This window comes from Physcomitrium patens, chromosome 25 (genome assembly GCF_059467195.1).
Source record: "Physcomitrium patens ecotype Gransden chromosome 25, ASM5946719v1, whole genome shotgun sequence".
Classification (NCBI taxonomy): Eukaryota; Viridiplantae; Streptophyta; class Bryopsida; order Funariales; family Funariaceae; genus Physcomitrium; species Physcomitrium patens.
In genome coordinates this window covers 1,046,681-1,067,201 of record NC_143434.1, presented here as the reverse complement: position 1 = coordinate 1,067,201, position 20,521 = coordinate 1,046,681, and positions in this window count along the sequence as shown.

Genomic DNA, 20,521 nt, shown 5'->3' with positions numbered 1-20,521 from the left:
GACAACTATGAGGACTCCACTTGGATTGGTTAGAATGTGTACTATTCCTCAAGGCGCGACCAACTCAGTTGCGCATATGATGAATGGGATGAATAAGGTATTGAGAGATTTTCTTCCGGAAAAGACTATGCCTTTTCTGGATGATGTTCCTATAAAAGGGTGCAGAGAAGGAGACAAGGATGAAACTTTTGATATGAGGGGGTGTCGCAGATATGTTGTTGATCATATACAAGATTGTGAAAAGATTTTAACTTGGCTTGGAGAAGTTCATCTTACATTATCGGGTATGAAGTCCGTATTTGGAGTACGAGAGGTTGTAATTGTTGGACATTTATGTGGATCTTATAGAAGAAAACCAAATCCGACTAAAGTTGATGCAATTGGAAGGATAAAAGAGGATTGTGATTCTTTAACAGAGGTTCGCAGGTTTTTGGGTGCATGTGTATTTTATCGAATTTGGATCCCTCATTTTGCTCACATAGCGGATCCATTATATGAACTGTTACGCAAGGGTTACCGATTTAAATGGAAAGAAAGGCACATTCAGGCAATGCAAAGATTGAAGAATTTATTGATGTCACCTCCAATATTGAGGAAGGTTGATTATAAGTGCAATAGACCAGTGATTCTTACTGTGGACGCTAGTCCAATTGCCATTGGATGGGCTGTGGGTCAAGATGATTGAAATGGGAGTAGATTTGCAGTTTGATTTGGGGCTTAAGTTTTAAGTATTCGTCAGCGTGCATATTTGCAAGTCAAAAGAGAACTTTGGGGAGTCATTTTGGCTATGAAAGTTGAAAAGGACTATTTGATTGGGGCAGTAGTAGTAATTGAAACAGATTGCTTGCCATTGCTTGGAATGATTATTAACTGTTCAACGCCAGATATTGCCATGTTGAGATGGATTGCTTATATTAAGTCACTAAATCCAGAATTTAAGCATATCACTGGAAAGGACAATTTAGTAGCAGACATGCTATCTCGAGCAAGATACGAGAGGGAGGACGAAATGGTTGAAGACATTGATGATGTCGGATTGAAATTCTATTCAATATCAAATTTCAACAGAGAAGACAAGATATCTCTTGAAAAATCTTATGAAGGAGAATTATTGGATATTGGTCATTATTTGAATACCTTGTCTAAGCAGGGGAATTGGTCTACAGAAAAATTCAAACAAATAAGAAAAAAAGCATATGGATTTTTACTTCGAGATGGATTCTTATGGAAGAGACCGAAGAAAGGAATTGGGATGCCACAGCGAGTGATAAGGAAAAAGGAAGAAAGACTAAAATTATTAAAGGAGTTTCATGATAGTTTATGGGCAGGGCATAGAGGAATCTGGGCTACTTTTGCTAAACTCAAGGAACGATATTGGTGGAAAAATATGTATCAAGATGTGCTCTCATTTGTAGACTCATGTGAAATCTGTCAATCGTATTCTAATATCCAACATCGAGATGGTCTTCATCCTACGTATCCTCTGGCTATTCATTTTAAATGGGTTGTTGATTTGGTTATTATGCTGGTTGGGTTATGGTAGATGAGATATTTGGTTTTAGCTCGTGAAGATTTATCAAATCAAGTAGAAGGAAGAGCATTGAGGACAAAATCTACAGAGGGGATTTGTAGGTTTTTGCTTGAAGATGTCATTTGCCGTTACGGGTGCGTAGGAAAAATCACTACAGATCATGGAGAATTAAATGCACAAGAAGCTCGTAAGTTCTTTGAAAAATGTGGAGTTAAACTATCACTCATTACTGCTTATAATCCGGAAGGGAATGCAAAAAGCGAACGAGGTCACCCGCCGATTGTGAAAGCATTGGTTAAAGCTTGTAATGGAAAAGTTAAAGAGTGGCCACGGCTATTGTCATTTGCATTATGGGCTGATCGAACTACACATAGTTTGGTGACAGGATATATGCCAGTAGAACTTATGACAGGTCAAAAACCAGTTATGTCGATCGAAGAAAAGGTACTTATTTGGAATATACTACCATGGGAAGATGGATTGACAAGAGAAGAACTTCTGGCTATTAAGATTCGACAATTGGAGCAAAGAACGGAAGATGTCTAGATAGCATTGGAAAGGTTAAAAAGAACAAGGTTACAAAACAAGGCGCGATTTGATAAGCAACATCGAATGAGACCAAAAGCAATCGAGGAAGGTGACTGGGTACTTGTTTATGATAATAGTTTGGATAATCAGTATAGTACTTTGCGAAAATTCTCAAAACGTTGGTTTGGACTATATGTGGTAACGACTGTTCATGATAATGCGACTTACTCATTACGGGAGTTAGATGGTACAAAATTGAAAATACCAATTGCAGGGAAGCGAGTAAAAATATTTAAATGAAGACATGCATAGATGAATATAAAAGACCTTAATGAAGGTATAGAGATTCCGTAGCAAGAAGATGAAAGTGATTTGGATAATGAAGGTAACGAAGACGAACTGGACAAAGACGTAGAAGATATATTCTGAATCAAACAGCAATTGGGTAAATTGGTGCATATCGGAGGATGCACAGGTTCAGAGGGGGTGGATGTCGTATTGTAACACGAGTATACAGTGAAAATAAAAAGAAAAGGGAATTTTATTAATATTCAGTTACCTCGAATATTGGGAGCATCGACCAACTCCAGTGCAAATACTGAGTGGTCAGGTTCAGTCACTCCGTTACAGTCAGCCGGGGCATACTGAAATGCTCTATTCGATTCAAATAACGGGAGTCAGCAGGAAGAGAAGGACCAATTCACACGACGGGTTTGAAGAGCCAATTGGATCTAATTTCGAGAATCCAATCCGAGTTCTCTTATCTAATATGAGACCTGAATTGGCCGATCAACCCAATTACGGGAAATCCAGGTCTTACTACAGGTCTTAGCCAATCCGACGCGAGGACCAATTTGACCCAATTACGGGAACATCCAGGTTACTACTGGACTTTTATCCAATATGAGACCTGAATTGGTCGAGCGACTCAATGTGGTCCCGATTACGGAGTTCGATTCAGTTTCGGGCTGTCCTGTTCTCTGTGCCGTTTCAGGGAACGTTGTTTTCAGTAAATGGATTTCTTAAAGGTAAAAACGGAGGAGAAAGCTCTGACGGCGAGAGCCAATTTTGGATCCAAGCTTGACGGTGGGAGCCAATTCCAGATCTAAGACGGAAGATTGAAGAAATTTAGAGGATAAGGTTAGGGGGAATATAGTTTTGAAGGGGGGGTTTTTTTTTTCTCTGGGAATCGGAGGGAGCTAGTTTCAAGATTTTGCAAGGTTACTAGTTTGGTTTTCATTGGAGGTTTCTAAAGATCAAAGAGGGATTAGAGAGAGGAGCTTCATGCTTCGGGTCGGGGAAGGAAAGACAGAGAATTTGGATTTTTTTTTCTTCGTAGAGTTTTGGGAAGGCTGAGGCAATCGCTGCTGAAGTCAGTATTGTAATGGTGAATCGGGATTTTTATTGAAGTGGGTTTGAATACTCTTGACTGTTTTGTGAAATCGAGTTACGTCAGTGATTGAAGGATTAAAAGGGCGTCTATAGGATTGAGTATGCGGAGTGAATGAAATTTATTGGGTTAATCTAACAAGACAGTCAGTGGATACAAGATCATAAGTACAAAGCGGTATTGAAGATTAACAATTTGGGTTGTTCGGGGTTCTCTGTAACGTCTAGAGACCTATCGGCTGGGGCAAAAAGGACTTCGACAAGCAGTCGAAGAGCATCCGTATAGATTTACGATACATTGTTGCAGTGTCAAGGACAAGAACTCGATGAAAGCTAAAGAATAAGTGAGACTTTTCTCAAAAAGAAATAGGACAAAATAGAAATATGTATATTAAGAAAGAAACTGGAATGGCTATTGCCAAAATACAAGAAAACTAGAGACCCTTGAAACTAGACTAGAAGCAAGAAAGGAGTTGTCAAGAGTGAAGAGGGCTTCACTCTTGCCTCTATATATACTATCTAACTAGAAGCCACGTGGCGATGTTCTATAAGACCTCCAATATATGTTGACTTTCTAGGCCACATGCCTTTGTTTGCAAGGCAAGTTTTCTATGGATGGACCACGTAGTTAGCTTGTTCTTTAAGCTTCCAACATGTGTGGCACATGGCTAACTTGTTGACCAAGTTTCTAACCTAAAAGTCAACTATAGACTCCTATAAAGTCAAAGCAGCGTCTATGAAGCTTCTAAGAAGCTTCTCTAGAAGATATTACACAATTAACCTACTTTTATCTACTTTTACATACTTTTATCTATTCATATAGGTAATTATATGTATGTCCGTGACATGCAGTCGTTTATATTCCAGCAGTCAAAACTGATAGACTGCTTGACTATCGACGAATCTCCATACTACCTTCTACAGCCAGACGCCCGACACGTTCTCGAGCAGGAAAGCACATAATATGACACCGCAATGATCCATTTTTTTGCTTCACAAATAAGATTAGAGCTCTTGCTGGTAATTTGGAATGGCGTATGAAATTCTTGGCCAAATTCTCTTCAATATATTCCTTGACTTCATGTAATTCATTTTGTGATAAACTATAGATTGGTCCGAATCACAGTTGTGCTCTTTCTTGAAGGTCAATTGAGAAGTTATAGGAATGATGTTCTGAAAGAGTATCCGCATTCTTCTTCTCTAATACACCTTAAAATTCTTGATATTAGTTGAAAATGTCACTTGAAGTCTTTGCATCATTAGAAACATGTGTGGCAAAAATGACATAAGGTGATCCTTCTTTTGCAGTATTCAAGAAAGCTCTTGCACCTAGAAACATAGGTTTAATTGTACTAGATTTATTATTTTCTACTAGATTAATTTCACTCTTAATTATGCTTTTAAAAAAGTCAAGGATACAAGAAATCTAATCTATACAAGGATTATACTTTTCTAACCATGATAAATCTAAAATGACTGGATTAAAGGAAGATCTAATTATGTTAAAGATTATGCAACTACTATGACTATTTATTGTTACATCTATAGGAAGTGTTTCATGAGTAACATCTCCAAAAGACAACGGATGACCATCTATAATTTCTACATGAACAGGTTTGATTATTTGTACTAACGATATTTTATGACTTTTAACAAATTCTACATTTAAGAAATAAGTTGAGGATCTTGAATCTATCAAGGCAAAGGCTTTATAATTATTAGGTCCTAAATATATATCTATTATAAAACAAAGAGAGGATTCTCAAGAGAAGATATGACCTTCATTAAAAATTGTATAAGATTCTAGCCGCACAATTCCTATTGTAGCTGGACAAATTTATTTTTCGACACATTATCTTCTTTGATAGATGTGCTCCTCATTTTGTGATTTCGCCACTTTTTTGGACAATATTGAACAATGTGTTTAGGTTCTCCATAATATAAGTACAATCCTTCTTGACAATGACGAGTCTTTTCTTACTCGATAAGAGGTTTAAAATGTACCATATGAATTTACATATCCTCTACTTCTAAATGTATATGTTGAGAAGATGTTGGTGTTGCCATCAAATTGTAGTAACATTGAGGTCCATTTGTGTGACTCTCAAATCAAAATCCAAAAAATTGATTGTCTCATTTCACAACAAAGTCAATTGCTTGACTCAATGTTTGAGGATCAAGTAAGTTGAGCATCAACTTCTTTACTTTATATTATAATCCATAGAAAAATTGGCTGATAAATGCAGCATCATCTCACTTGATATCAGTTGCAAGTTGTCAAAATTGTGAAGCATGTAACATTACAAATCGATTATCTTGTTACAAAATATAAATCTTATTGGTTGCAATACGAGTTGCATCATGTTCTCCATACATGGATTGAAATTTTGCCAAAAATTCCTCCAAATTATCTAATATTAGATCTTGTTATTCAAAAAAAGATAAAAATCATGATAGTGTTGAATCTGAAAGAAGTATATCAATGAATCTAACTTGTAATCCTAGAATTGGATAGCTTTGAGGTTGAAGTTCAATCACAAGTTGTACTTGATTGATAAATCCTTGAAATTTGGATCTTCTACCATGAAACTTCTCAGACAAAGCAGTTCTTGGTTCTCTAATACTTAAAGGATGTTCCATCATGGATAGAGGGACATGATTTGGTGCAGATGTTGAAGTAGCTCTAATCATCTCTATATCCTTACTTCCTTCCATTTTTATTGATCCTTATGGTAGTAAGCTAAATTGATGAATCGCAAGCATCAACTCCCTCAATTCTTCTTACATTTGTACCATTGTACTCTTCATTTCAATAAGATCTATCATAATAATACTCAAAAAAATATCTAATAATACTCATGATAAATAGAAGAAATGAGTTGAGGACAAAAAATATACTAAGAACAATATCAATTTAGAAGAGGGTAATCTGCATCTTCTAATATGCTTATGTTTTATCATGAGAAAGGAATAATCCACTCTTAATTAAGACAAGAGAAATCTTTGATATTATAAGTGTACTCTTGTCAATCTGTCTAGGAAATGAACTAAAAGATGATGTATAAACCAATGAAATCCATGTCAAAGAAAGAATAACAAAATAGAAATAAGAAAGTTTGTATATTAAAAAGAAACTGAAATGGCTTTTTGCTAAAAGATAAGAAAACTTGAAACTCTTAAAATTAGACTAAAAGTAAGAAAGAAGTTGAAAAGAGTGAAGAAGGCTTCATTCTTGTCTCTTTATATATTATCTAAGTACTAGCTATGTGGCAATATTCTATAGGACCTCTAATATGTGTTGACTTTGTAGAACACATGCCTTAATTTACAAGGCAATTTTTTCTACATGTGGGCCATATAGTTAGCTTGGACTTCAAGCTCACAACATATGTGGTACATGGCCAACTTGTTGACTACTTTTTTAATCCAAAAAATCAATTATAGATACCTATAAAGTCAAAGCAGCATCCATGAAGCTTTTAAGAAGCTTCTATAGAAGATATTATAGAATTAATTTATTTTTACTTACTTCTACTTGCTTCTATCTATTTATACAAGTAATTACTAGCTTATATGTTTATTTCTATGATATTATGAGGTTTGAAATCTAGGATCTAGCAAGAGGTAGAACTAAGCAATCCACAAATATTTAAAGATGCAATTTGGATTGCAGAAAAGGTCAATGCTCAAGATTTCAAAAATCATGGAACAAGATCTATAATACAAAATCCTATGCCACTATCTAATACTATGGTACAACAATCAATGCTAATGGAGATCGATGCCCTACAAGGATCATTGACATTATAAAGACAACAAATATTAGTACAAAAAAGATTGTGTTTTTATTATCAAGAGTTAGGCCATTAAATTGGAGATTGTCTAAAACATCAAAATTCAAGCACCAGCAAGAGAAGGTGGATTTATAGTCTCAAAATTCACCAAATTGATAATGAGACAGAGTTGGAAAATGAGGCTCCTTAGTAAAGGTGCCAAAAGTCAATACTAGAGATAGCTACTATCTCTTAGAGATAAATTACATTGCGTTGGATAATTATAAAAAGAATCAATTGGTACATCTAATGAGACTACTGAGAGGACAACCATGTCAAGTGCTTGTAGATTATGGCTCTACAAAAAATAATATCTTAATTGAAATTTCAAACCAACTTGGAATTAAAACTAAGGCAATCAAAGGAAGAAGTTTATACCTTGTAGATGACCAAGAGAACATATTAACTAAGACATGTGAAGAAAAAACCTTGAAGTTGACTAACATCTATGTCTTAGAAGAAAAATTCAAGATGACTAAGCTAAAATATGATATTATCCTTAATATGCCATGGCTAGAGATGAAAAATAAACAAGTTGATTGGGTAATAAGGACAATCTTCTTTAAAGATAGTAGACCTAAAGTGACTCTTTGCACCTTCATATCAAGTAAAGAAAAAAAATAATGTGCAATTAAAGACTTACTCATAAAGATGACCTTTATAAAGAAGCAAATACATCATAAAGAATCAATATATATGGTGGTTCTAAATCTTACATCAGTGGTGGGCAAGACTGCTGAAGGAGTTGAATAGACATAGTAATTCATAAGAGAATATTAGAATATCTTCTTAACCGACCTATCTAGTGGAATGACTCTTCATTGAGGTGCCTTCTTTCAAATAGAACTATTGCCTAGAGCCAAACCAATAAGTCAATCAATTTATCACCTAGTATCAAAAGAACTTAAAGAACTGTGAAAGATATTAGATAAACTCTTGGAGAAAGGCTTCATTCAAGAAAGTACATTACTATAGAGAGCTTTTCTACTCTTTGCAACTAAGAAGGATGGTAGACTTTATCTTTGGATTGATTCTCAAGGCCTCAATAAGCAGAGTATTAAGAATGCATATCCACTTCTATGCATAGATGATCTTATTGACCAATTTTAAGGTGTAATCATTTTTAGTAAATTGGATCTTTGGAGTAGCTATTTGCAAATACCTATTGAAAGAGAAGATGTAGAAAAGATGATATTTTATATGCACTATAGATATTTTGAATGACTAATTTTATTTTTTGGCCTCACCAATGCTCCAACTTTTTTATTGATCACAGAAACAGATTGTTTTGGAACCTTTTGGACAAGTATGTAGTTGTCTTCATTGATGATAACCTTGTATACAATAAAATTTCTAAAGAGCATTAGCAACACCTATAAAAAGTGTTATGTTGGTTACAAAATAGTTGCTTCTATTGTAAGCAATCAAAATATGAACTTTGGAAGTCAAAAGTCACCTTTTTGAGGCATGTGGTGTTATCTAAAGGCATGCATATGGAGCAAGATAAGATGAAAGCAGTGGAAGATTGGCCAACCTCCACAGATGCTTCTAAAATCTACTCATTTTCAGGCCTTGCTCAATATTATTGTAATTTTATTTGACAATTTGCTCACATTGTTGCCTCATTGACAAATCTATTAGAGAAAGGTGCCCTATTTCAATAGAAAGTGGAGCAACAAAACGTATTTGATAAATTGAATGGAACATTCATTTCTAATCTAATATTGTAAATGTATGATCCTAACCTTCTTTATACACTTGACATTCATGCTTCCAACTTTGCTATTGAAGCAGTCCTTCAATAAGATTTTAGTAGAGGCCTTAAATCTATAGCATATGAATTATGCTAGCTGAGAAGGACAGAGCGCAATTACTCTATATATGATTAAAAGTAATTAGTGATTATACATGTTGCAAAGGTATGATAATACTATCTGTTGGAAAAGCCACTAGTTGTGTTAATTGACCATTGGCCTTTACTACATGATTTACATTTAAAAAATATGAAATCATGACATCATCATTGGAAAGAACACTTGTAGCTTTTTGATATCTAGCTTGAGTACAAGCAAAAGCAACAATATACTCTATAAGATAACTTATTGCAAGGACCAGACTTAAAGGATGAATCAAGAGACAAGGCAAAAGTTGCTACTATTAGTAGTATCGTTTCGAATCTAACCAAAGAAATAGAATGGAAAGAAATTATACATTGAGGTGCTTATTTCAAGATAGTTAGTGATTAGCTAAAAGTGGATAATATATAGTATGAAGATTATATTTTTAATAATGGCTTGCTCTATTTCAAGAAGCAAATTTATGTACTTGACAATACTAAACTCCAAACATGCATACTTTACAAATGACATGACATACCAATATTCAAACATCTCGGATGAGAGAAGACTTTAGAACAAATCTCAAGGATATGATTTTGAGCAAGTTTGGATCATGATATTTGAGCCTTTATATGCTCTCATGAGTCATGTCAATATAATAAAACATACAACATAGTATTTTTTAGACTATTGTAGCCAATTTTGCTACCTATGGTACATTGGAAGCATGTCACTATCGATCTCATTATGTATTTGTCACAAAAACCTCACAATCATATCATGGTTGTCATCTTTGTAGATTGACTCTCAAAATAACTTCACTTGGCCACAATACACTCAAATATTGATGTCTTAGTGCTTCTACGAATCTTCTTTGATACCATCTTTCATTACTATAAATCACCTCATGTCAACATTTCAAATTAAGATCCATGCTTTACAAAAAGTTTTTAATAGGCCTTGTTTAAGCTACTAGGTACATAATTTGTCATGTCTATAGCCTTCTATCTCCAAATAGATGGACAAACAGAGCATGTAAATCGAACATTGGAAGATATGTTGTAGGCATTTATAGCGGTTCATCATAATAATTAGGATGAATACTTAACACCTTTAAAATTTGCTTATAATGATAGTATTCAAGCAAGTACTGGTCATTCACTATTTTTTCTTAATATCAGTCAGCATCCGATTACACTAACAACTTTCCATTGTCCCATCAACACCAACAATTCAATAATGAAGGAACTTATATAATGGCTTATAACAATCTTACAAGAGGCACGACAATGCCTTCTTACTACTTAAAATCAATAAAAGTAATTTAAAAATAACCATTGCTAATATAAGACCTTTTAGTAGGATAATCAAGTATTACACTCTAATGCCAACTTGTTACTTGCTACATCAACTCAAATTCAAAAACTAGCACCTTGGTAGCTTGAATCTTTTTCCATTTCTACAATGATTTTTGATGTTGTATACCACCTCGAGTTTCTACCACATATTTGAATCCATGTAGTCTTTCATATTTTATAATTGAAGGAATTTCATATCAGGCCAAAACACTTTTTGGATTGACACCAACCACCACCACTACTAGTTGTAGTTGATGACCAACAAAAATATGAAGTAGATAGTATTTTAGAACATTGCTACCTTTGCTATGGTAGTGAATGTCAATAACTTTAGTACAAAGTTCTTTGAAAGGTTATTACATTCACGATGCAACCTTGGAACGTGCACAAAACCTCATCCATTGCCAATAGACAATTTAGAAATACCATCAAGAAGAAAACAAGGACATTCTGCATTAGTGGAGGAGGATTAATTGTAACAGGGTATAGATAAGATATTTGTAGAGGAATAAATAGTTAGAATCATAGAAGTTTCTAGAATTGAGATTAAGTTAGTAGACCAAATAAGATCCACTGAAGAATATTCTAGAAAAAATTTTAGGTGGTTATTTAAGTGGGGCTCAATATAGAATATTCTAAAAAGATACTAAGATGGTTATTTAGGTAGGATCTACTATAGAAATTTTTAGAAAGAATTTAGGATGATTATTTAAATAAGATCCATTATGTAGGAATATTCTAAAAAGTCTAAAGTGGTAGAACAAAGTATAAATAGGACTAGTCAAGGACTTTTGGGGCATCTGTTCAAGTATGGCTTTGGATCCTTTTTCTTAATCCAATTAGAATTTGTATCTTTTTATTTTGATTTGTTTTGTCTTAATTTTGGTTGCTTATTTTTATCTTTTGTATCCCATTCTGTTTAATTTTGATCAATTTTCTTCTGATCTACTTTGTCCTACCTTGTGATGAGGTTTTATGTTGTTGTAGATTAAAAGAGTCTTGGACACTTGAAATAGTCCACTGTCATGTTGTAACATGACCATATGGTAAAAGATGATAATATAGATCTTATTATAGAGGAGCCAAGTTAAAGGATAAAGTAAAAAAATATAGATAAAAGAAAAGAAGGTAATAAAACTTTTAGTAGTAATATTATCTTTTTTAAAAAGTAACTTCTACTTACTTTATAGGGCCATAAATAAAGCAAATAAAGTAGGTTGAAAAAATAAATAATATAGGTATTTTTAGAAATAAATTAAGAATAAATTCTAATAAAAATAACTTAGAAAAACTAGATATTGGTACTTGGAGAGGGCCGGTTATGAATCAAGGTCAAAATCAGATCCTAAGGCACAAAATCAAGCCTTGATGATGATTTTGAAGTTATTTTGGTAGATTAAAGAAAAGAATTAGAGAGAAAACTTGATAAAGTATTAATAGGCATTAATTTGGAGTGATTTGGATTTATATTAACTTTGTAAGAGCTTTGCAAAGTAAGGATTTGTTTTGGGTGACTCTAGATTTGTGAAATAAAAAGAGAGATACCTTTTGGTAAATTTCAAAAAATTGGCAATAGATCCATAGATAAAATTTTGAAAGTTTGTCGATTTATATGTATTCAATATATACTGAGAGTTTGAGCTTGATCAAAGGATTGAATCGAAGATTATTGAGGTTTAAGTAGGTCAGGGTCTTGGAAAGTAGAGTTTTAGGTTGAGTGAAGGTTTCTAAAATTTTTTGGAATCTATTTGTTGGATTGGAAAGAAAATTATATATGTGAGTAGTAGACTTATTTTCTAATATACATGAGAAATTTGAGATCAATTGAATAGTTTGATAAAGTGATATTGGCACTCAAAATTCAACATTCAAAATGGAGAAAGAGGCTGTTGTTCTCGTTGTATTCAAGCTAATATACCAAAGCAATTGAACTAATAGAGGTGGATTCGAACACGGAGAAAGATTGGTTATATGAATTGGATCTGTTAGTGTTATGATTGATTGTACTTTAGCTATCTAAAATCAATTATCAAACTAAAAAATACCAAGGCTTACTAATTCCGTCTTAATTCAATACATAATCCATTCTACGACTATCAATTCAACAATACTTCTATATTCTTATCCATTCATCTCCCACTTACTCTCTTTGTAGTTTATATATATTCAATTATTAATCTCTAGCTTACCTATTGTATTCAGTTTCTCAATTCATGACACAGAATTCAATATCTTGGCTTATGACTCTCACAGTCTGGCACTCCAAACTAACTTCTCAGTATTCAAAAACTATCTATTACTCGTCAACAACAAAGAAATAAAAAGAGGTAGTACCAAGCTTGCTCCAGCTTATGGCTATTTTTAGTCTAGCCTTGATCTCCCTTTCTTCAACCTCTTTATCCTACCAAAAGATGGACCGTTGGCCTGCAGATTCCAAAAGTTATAACCCTTTGAATTCTTAACCATTTATTCCACTAACAATCTACTGTTATCAACTAAATTGCCTAACCATTAGTCTAATTTTCAAGATTATCAATAATCAATGAATAACTTACGACAAAGTTTATTTACCTATTCTACATAACTCCACTTCTAATTGTGCAGTGCCCTCACAAACATTATTTAGCCTCAACTTATAAAGACGTAGCAACATTAGCTTCTTCAGTCAATGGCCTTGGCTTACCACCCTTTGAATTGATGACCTTCTCTTCTTTACATCTTTGTCATCTGTCTCAGTGTTTGAGGGTTTTTCATCCAAACGTGCCATCAGATCTTCATTCAATAAATCCAATTCCTGTACCTGAGACTCGTGTCGCGCAATTTAGTTGTTGCGCTCCTCTAACAACTTCTGTCATTCTTCTGTCGATTTTAAAGGTATCTTTGAAGGTATTGTCGCTGAAACTGGCATATTGGTCTGCACTAAATTATTCGCCTCCTTTGCTAATGCAGCTAGTTTAGTCTGCAACATCACAACCTCTACCTGCAGACGTTCTTGCCATTCCTTCCAATTAGTCTCCATCCTTTCTTTCTCAGACATAATATTCGCCATCTTCTTCTTAACCACAAAAAAAAACATGATGCTTGTCAAGAGCCCCCTCTTACTTCTTATTATAGTCCAATCAATTGGGTCGACTCCTCCTTATATCCCACAATTCATCATGATAAAATATCCTATCATCATCATTATTTATCCCCTCCTCCCTTTTCGAACAAAAAATCCATCCCGGATTTATATATAGTAAACTTTAAGCCGATTGCCATTGATCTGTGTTATAAATTTAGTACCCATAAAATCTTTCAATTGCACTGAACTATTTGGAAATCCGTCAATAACTCGATATGGTCCATGCCATCGAACTCAAAATATTCCTGGAAAATTTTTAAATCAACTATCATAAAGAAGTACCAAATCATTTGGTATAAAAGCCTTTGGTCTAAGCTTACTATCATAATAAGTCTTCTTTGTTTTTGTATAGTTTTAATTATCATTAATGCATTGGCTCTAGTTTCATCCAATTTTTTGAATTCTTCTAAACAGTGCCGTAATGAATCCTGATCTCCCAATCTATTATCTATAGCAATTCGTAAACTTTGGACTTCCAATTCAATAGGTAATATTGCTTCTTGGCCATAAACCAATTGAAAAGGGATAATATTGGTAGTAACTTTATATGCAGTACGGTATGCCCATAAAGCTACGAACAACTTAGTGTCCCAATCTGTTTCCGCTCTTCAAACTATTTTTGCTAAGATTTTAAATAAAATTCCATTAATCTTTTCTATTTGTCCATTGGCTCTAAGGTGATACGGTGTAGTCTTCTGATGTTTTATCTCATATTTAGTTGTGAGTGCTTCGATTGTACTATTTATAAAATGAGTTCCTCGATCACTAACCAATTCTCATAGACAACCGAACCGTGTAATAATATTTTCATACAAAAAATTTGCTACTATACTTGTACTATCGGTTTTTGTAGCTATGACTTCAGCACATTTTGTTATTTAATCCGTTGCTACCAATATATACCATTTTTGTCCATATCTCGAGGCTAATGCCATTGGTCCCACAAAATCAATTCCCCATTTTTTAAAAGGCGCTTGATCTAAAATTGGTATTAATAGCATTGTTGAAGTTCCAGTAGGTCGACTCGTTCTCTGACATGGATCACAATGACGGACGAATTGGTGGGCATCTGTAAACATTATTGGCCACTAATAACCAACTTGTAAAGCTTTACAAGCCATATTGTCTTCCGCAAAATATCCACCACAACTGTCCAAGTGGCAACCTTCTAATATAATACTCACTTCAGTCTGATAAATACTGCATCGCAAAACTCCATCCTTGCCTTCTTTATATAAAGCTTTACCAATCATCATATAAGGTACACATTTTAATATTAAGCGTCGTTTAAGCTTTTCATTAAAATTAGATGAGAAGGTTTGAAATGTCAAGTATTGAATTATTTTACTATACTCTGGAGTAATTACATCTACCGCAAACAATTTTGCATCGGATAGTACATCGTTATTGGGTTTATTACCCAATATATTGGATAACTAAGATAAATGGTTCCTATTGGAATGTGATTTTTTTGGTCTTATCTGAATAGTAAAGTCAAATTTCTGCAATAATAAAATCCATTGTGTAATACGACCACTCAATTGAGGCTTATTAATCATATATTTTAAAGCATCATGGTCGACATGGAAAACAAATTTATAACCAAGAAGATAATGTCGAAACTTTTATATAGAATAAATCATCGCCAATGCTTCTCTTTTGGTTATTGTATAATTTCTTTCAATAGCTACCAATTGACGACTTGCATAATAAATAGGGTGATCAAAACCCAGGTCATCTTTTTGGCTTAGCACAAAACCAATTGCGATATTAGATGCATCCACATAAAATTGGAATGGTTTTATCCAACAAGATGCTACCAATATTGGTGCTGAAATGAATTTTTGTTTCAATATTTTGAATGCAATTGTACATTCTTTTGTTCAAAATAGACTGGTCCCATCGGTTGGTGGTTTCTTCAAGAAATTTGTCAAGGAAAGGCATATAATTGCGAATAGATAGATAAATTGTTGATAGTAATTGATATGGCCGACAAATATTTGAATACTCGTAATACTGTCTGATTACTTTAATTCTACTATAATCTTTATTTTATCCAGATCTGTAGCAATGCTTGCTATCAAAACTATATGACCCAATAGTTTACCAAAAGGCACACCAAATTGATACTTTTCTGAATTTAAAGAAATTCCATATTTGGTACATTGATTCAAACATTGACCTAGACATTCTAAATGTCTGGCTTTCGTACTAAATGTACAAAAATCATCTAGAAATATTTTCATTGAAATTCGTAGATAATCTTGGAATGCTTGTATCATTACTCTTTGAAATGTAGTTGGTACATTACAAAACCCAAACGGCATAATCTTATAGGCAAAGGTCCTCCAATCCATAGTAAAAGTAGTTTTTAACTAATCTTCTTTTGTAATTTTAACTTGATTATAACCAAAGAATCCATCAAGAAATGAATAACATTCATATTCAGTGACAACATTTAATATACTATCCATGAATAGTAAAGAAAAATAATCCTTCTTGATAGCCACATTTAATTTGCGGAAATCTTGATAGATGCAAACTTTTCCATTCTTTTTTGGTACGATAGCAATTGCTGAAACCCATTCATTGAAAGGAATTGGATAGATAAACCCAACCTCCAAGAGTTTATCCAACTCTTCTTTTATCATAAGTGAGTATTTTGAATTAAGTCGATGTTATCTTTGATATACTGGTATAGCGTTCTCTTCTAATATAATTTGATGCTCACAAACTTCAATTGGAATTCCTTTCAAATCTGCATACGACCATGCGAAAGCAGCTTTATGTATTAAAAAGTAATCCACCCAAATTTCTTTCTCTTTGCCTTTTATATCATCATAAATCTGAATGATTTGGGGAGCCTTCCATGTACCTAAACTAATTGGTTGACATCGTGAAATTTTAGGAGTCTTTGGAATAATGTTCTACTCAATTCCAAAATCTTTTACAAAATTTGACAAATTAGAACTTTTCAACTCCAATTCCATAATACTAATGTGATTAACATCCTGTCTATATATCCAATATGCAATCATATGATCAGAATCGTCAATAACATCTAGACGAACTAAATACTCTCTCGGTCCCCTACATTAATAATTCATTCTGGTGTGCTCGACCACTTACCTTATATCAGCATAAATTAGGTCAGATGCACCAATTTCTTCTTCTATACTCATCTTCACAATCCGACGTGAATTCTAAATTGGCCAATTGAGTTTCTCCATGATATTGGATAGGGTACATTTGAAGCACAATTTTATCATTATCTTTTCCAATTATCAATGTACCATGGCTCCAGTCATTTTGAGCTTTAGCTTGATACAATCACGGTCACCTCAATAAAATTTGGTATGACAATATAAAGCTTCACAATTGAAAAATAATATAATCAATTTTGTAGATAATCTTTACAATTATTGTATCAATACTTCGTAAAATATCCATAGGTTTAACTCAACTAGAATCAGCCATTCTCAAAACTACTATAGTAGGCAATAAGTGATCCAAATCCAATTCCTCCATTGTAGCGCCATTCATAAGATTTACACTAGATCCTCCATCTACTTGCACTCCCGATACTAATACTCCATCAATTGAAATATCAATCATTGGTGCACCCAGATCAAGATTCAAACTTACTTCTCGGATTTCTTTATTTCGAGATCTGCGACAAATTAATGAGAAATTTAAGATAGTTTGGTACTCAGGTGCTACCGCCAATAGTTGCTTCATAGAGATCGTGGGCTATATGGTGCCCAAAACTTTTAGAATATCATATGGTTATATATTAGTGATAATTCTCAATATCTATTTCTTCTTCCCAATCCTAGACACTGACGCAGGTAAATTGGTTTACTCTATATTAAAAATTGATAAAGCTATTGGAACTAAATTTGACGGAGCTTATAAAATCGGTTCTTTGAATGGATAAGATTGTTCTTCCAATTGGGTTGATATTGGTTCCTTGGAATTCACGCCGCAGAGAAGATCTTTCGACGAAAAGGACGTTTCTCAAAACTGTGTAGAGAATAGAACAGCTTGACATAGAACAGAAGCCTAAGTAATTGGTACCTCATTAGGATGCACAACCAATTCAGGTCTTATATTGAGTAAGGGGCCCATGTTAGGACCTAGATTGGATGGCCCCATAATTGGGTCCAATTGGTCCTTCGCTTCAGGATCACCCAAATGTTGAATTGATCCTTTCTCCTTTTGCTGACTGCTTGTATGGACAGCTTAGACTACTTCTACCCAATGAACTAGTGATTCCTATGTCTCGTTATTTTTTTTCTCTACAATTTACACAGTTGATTGTATCTTCTGATCATGATTATTAGGATTAAATGGAACATTGCATTGATAATGAAAATGTCTCAATTACTTGTAATTTTCACATACTGGAGCATATTCGTCTATAAACCTTGGATTAGGGCATTTACTAGCATAATGACCAATTTGTCGATACCAGTAGCAATGTAGTGGTTTTTGACCCATATCGTCAGGTACACTTGGAGTCTCCACTAGAATATATCTACTAGGCCAATTCCAGGTAGTCATCGTAAATGATCTTGGCTGACCAGTTGCTATTAGTTGAGAATTGGACTGCTGAATTGGTATAGTTTGGAGATTATCTCCTTGATTATTTCTATCGTTCTGCATATTTGTTCCATAAATCAAATTATAATTAGTATTTTGAAAATTTCCAAAGCCATGATTAGGTTGATTTGAGCGATTACTATTTCAACCATCCATATTTCCAATCTGTACTTAATTAACATCCCATTGAGTTGGCTGTATCATCTGGTTATTGAACTGTTGTTGCCTTTGTAAATGCCAGCAGTTTTCGATAGGGTGCTTTCCTCCAAAAAATGTACATTGAATATCGGTTTGTTTGGGTGATATATACTCCATATCAAAATGATCTTGTTCCTTACAATTATTATACCATACATTAGGTCTTGTATTAGAAGGCTTATATTGTTTCTTCTTATCTTTAGTCAAATTCACGGCCAATTCTTCCATCTTCTTTTTAGATTTAATAACAAGTCTTCATTTGGATCTTTAACAATCACATTTGTGAACAACTCCGGATGTTGATAGGTTGGCGATGTAAAATAAGGTGTCATTGTTATTGGCACTATTGCTTGGATTGGTGTAGCATTAATTGATTTTTGCAACATAACATTCTTCATGTTGGACTCAGCCATTTGTGGATAATTACCCATCGACACATTTCCCAATTGTATTTGTTGGCTTCCTGAACTTGGAATCATCGTGGCCCCCACTGTTAACAATTGGTCATAATGACATTCTTTCTACACCTTTGCTTGTGCCAACGATGCCTCTACCGTAGTTGATTGAGCCTCTTTTACAAACATTTTCAATTCTGGTGGATGCAAACTATTGATTAATATCGACAATATAAATGCATCTGGCATTTGATTATTTACCCATTTATGAAGTATATCCGCGACCCGGCCATAATAGGACTCCACTGATTCCCCCGCAAACATCTTGCTATTCATAAAACTTTCTCTAAGCCGATCTTCAAATCCAATTGGTCTAAAATGGGATAGAAAGGCATTCCTCAAGGCCTCCCAATTGGAAAATCTACCCACTCGTTGCCGATTATACCATTCAAAAGCTGTATCTTTTAAATTTGTTGGCAACCATCTCAACCAAATGTCTTCAGTTCTACCATTATTAGCCATGCAGGCTGTCAAGAATTGAGATATATGATAATCGGGATCAGAGCCTCGCCAACCACTAAAAGTAGGTAATGGTACCACACTTGTAGTTCGGTCTCCTACTACTCCCATTTATACTGCAATTGGTACTTCTAGCACTCCCGCGACCATTGGTATTATCACTGGTCTCCTTGTTATTTGAATTTGAATTTTTCTTCCTTTGGTTTTACTTGGACTTACAATTCCTTTTAGTCGTTTCCGTAGGAGATTTCTTATGCGTAATTGCTCCTGTCTTTCTTTTGCTTGTCGATTAATTCTTTGATAATCTTTCCCTTCATGATTATCACTCATAATCTTCCATTCTTCTTTACAAAATCAATATTGCCTTGAATTACAACTCACATATTTTTAACCCTAAAACTAGTTCTTCTCACGTTCTCATTCAACATATAATTCCATCTCCCATACAATCAATTTCTAACATTTCATATTGTTATCATTTTCCCGGCAACAATGCCAAAATATTGTTCTCATTCTATTCAAGCTTCAATATACCAAAGCAATTGAACTAATAGAAGTATGTTCGAATATAGGAAAAGATTGGTTATATAAATTGGGTCTATTAGTATCACAATTGACTGTACTCTGGCTATCTAAAATCAATTATCAAACTACAAAACACCAAGGCTTACTACTTCCGTCTTAATTCAACATATAATCCATTCTACGACTATCAATTCAACAATACTTCTATATTCTTATCCATTCACCTCCCACTTACTCTCTTTGTGGTTTATATATATTCAATTACTAATCTCTAGCTTACCTATTGTATTCAATTTCTCAATTCATCACACAGAATTCAATATCTCGGCTTACGACTCTCACAGTCTGGCACTCCAAACTAACTTCTCAGTATTCAAAAACTATCTATTACTCGTCAACAACAAAGAAACAAAAAGAGGTAGTACCAAGCTTGCCCCGGCTTACGACTATCACAGTCTCACCCTGATCTCCCTTTCTTCAAGCTCTTTATCCTACCAAAAGATGGACTATTGGCCAGCAAATTCCAAAAGTTATGACCCTTTGAATTCTTAATCATTTATTCCACTAACAACCTATTGTTACCAACTAAACTACCTAACCATCAGTCTAATCCTGAAGGTTATCTATAACCAACCAGTAACTTACCACAAAGTTTATTTACCTATTCTACAAAGGTTGACC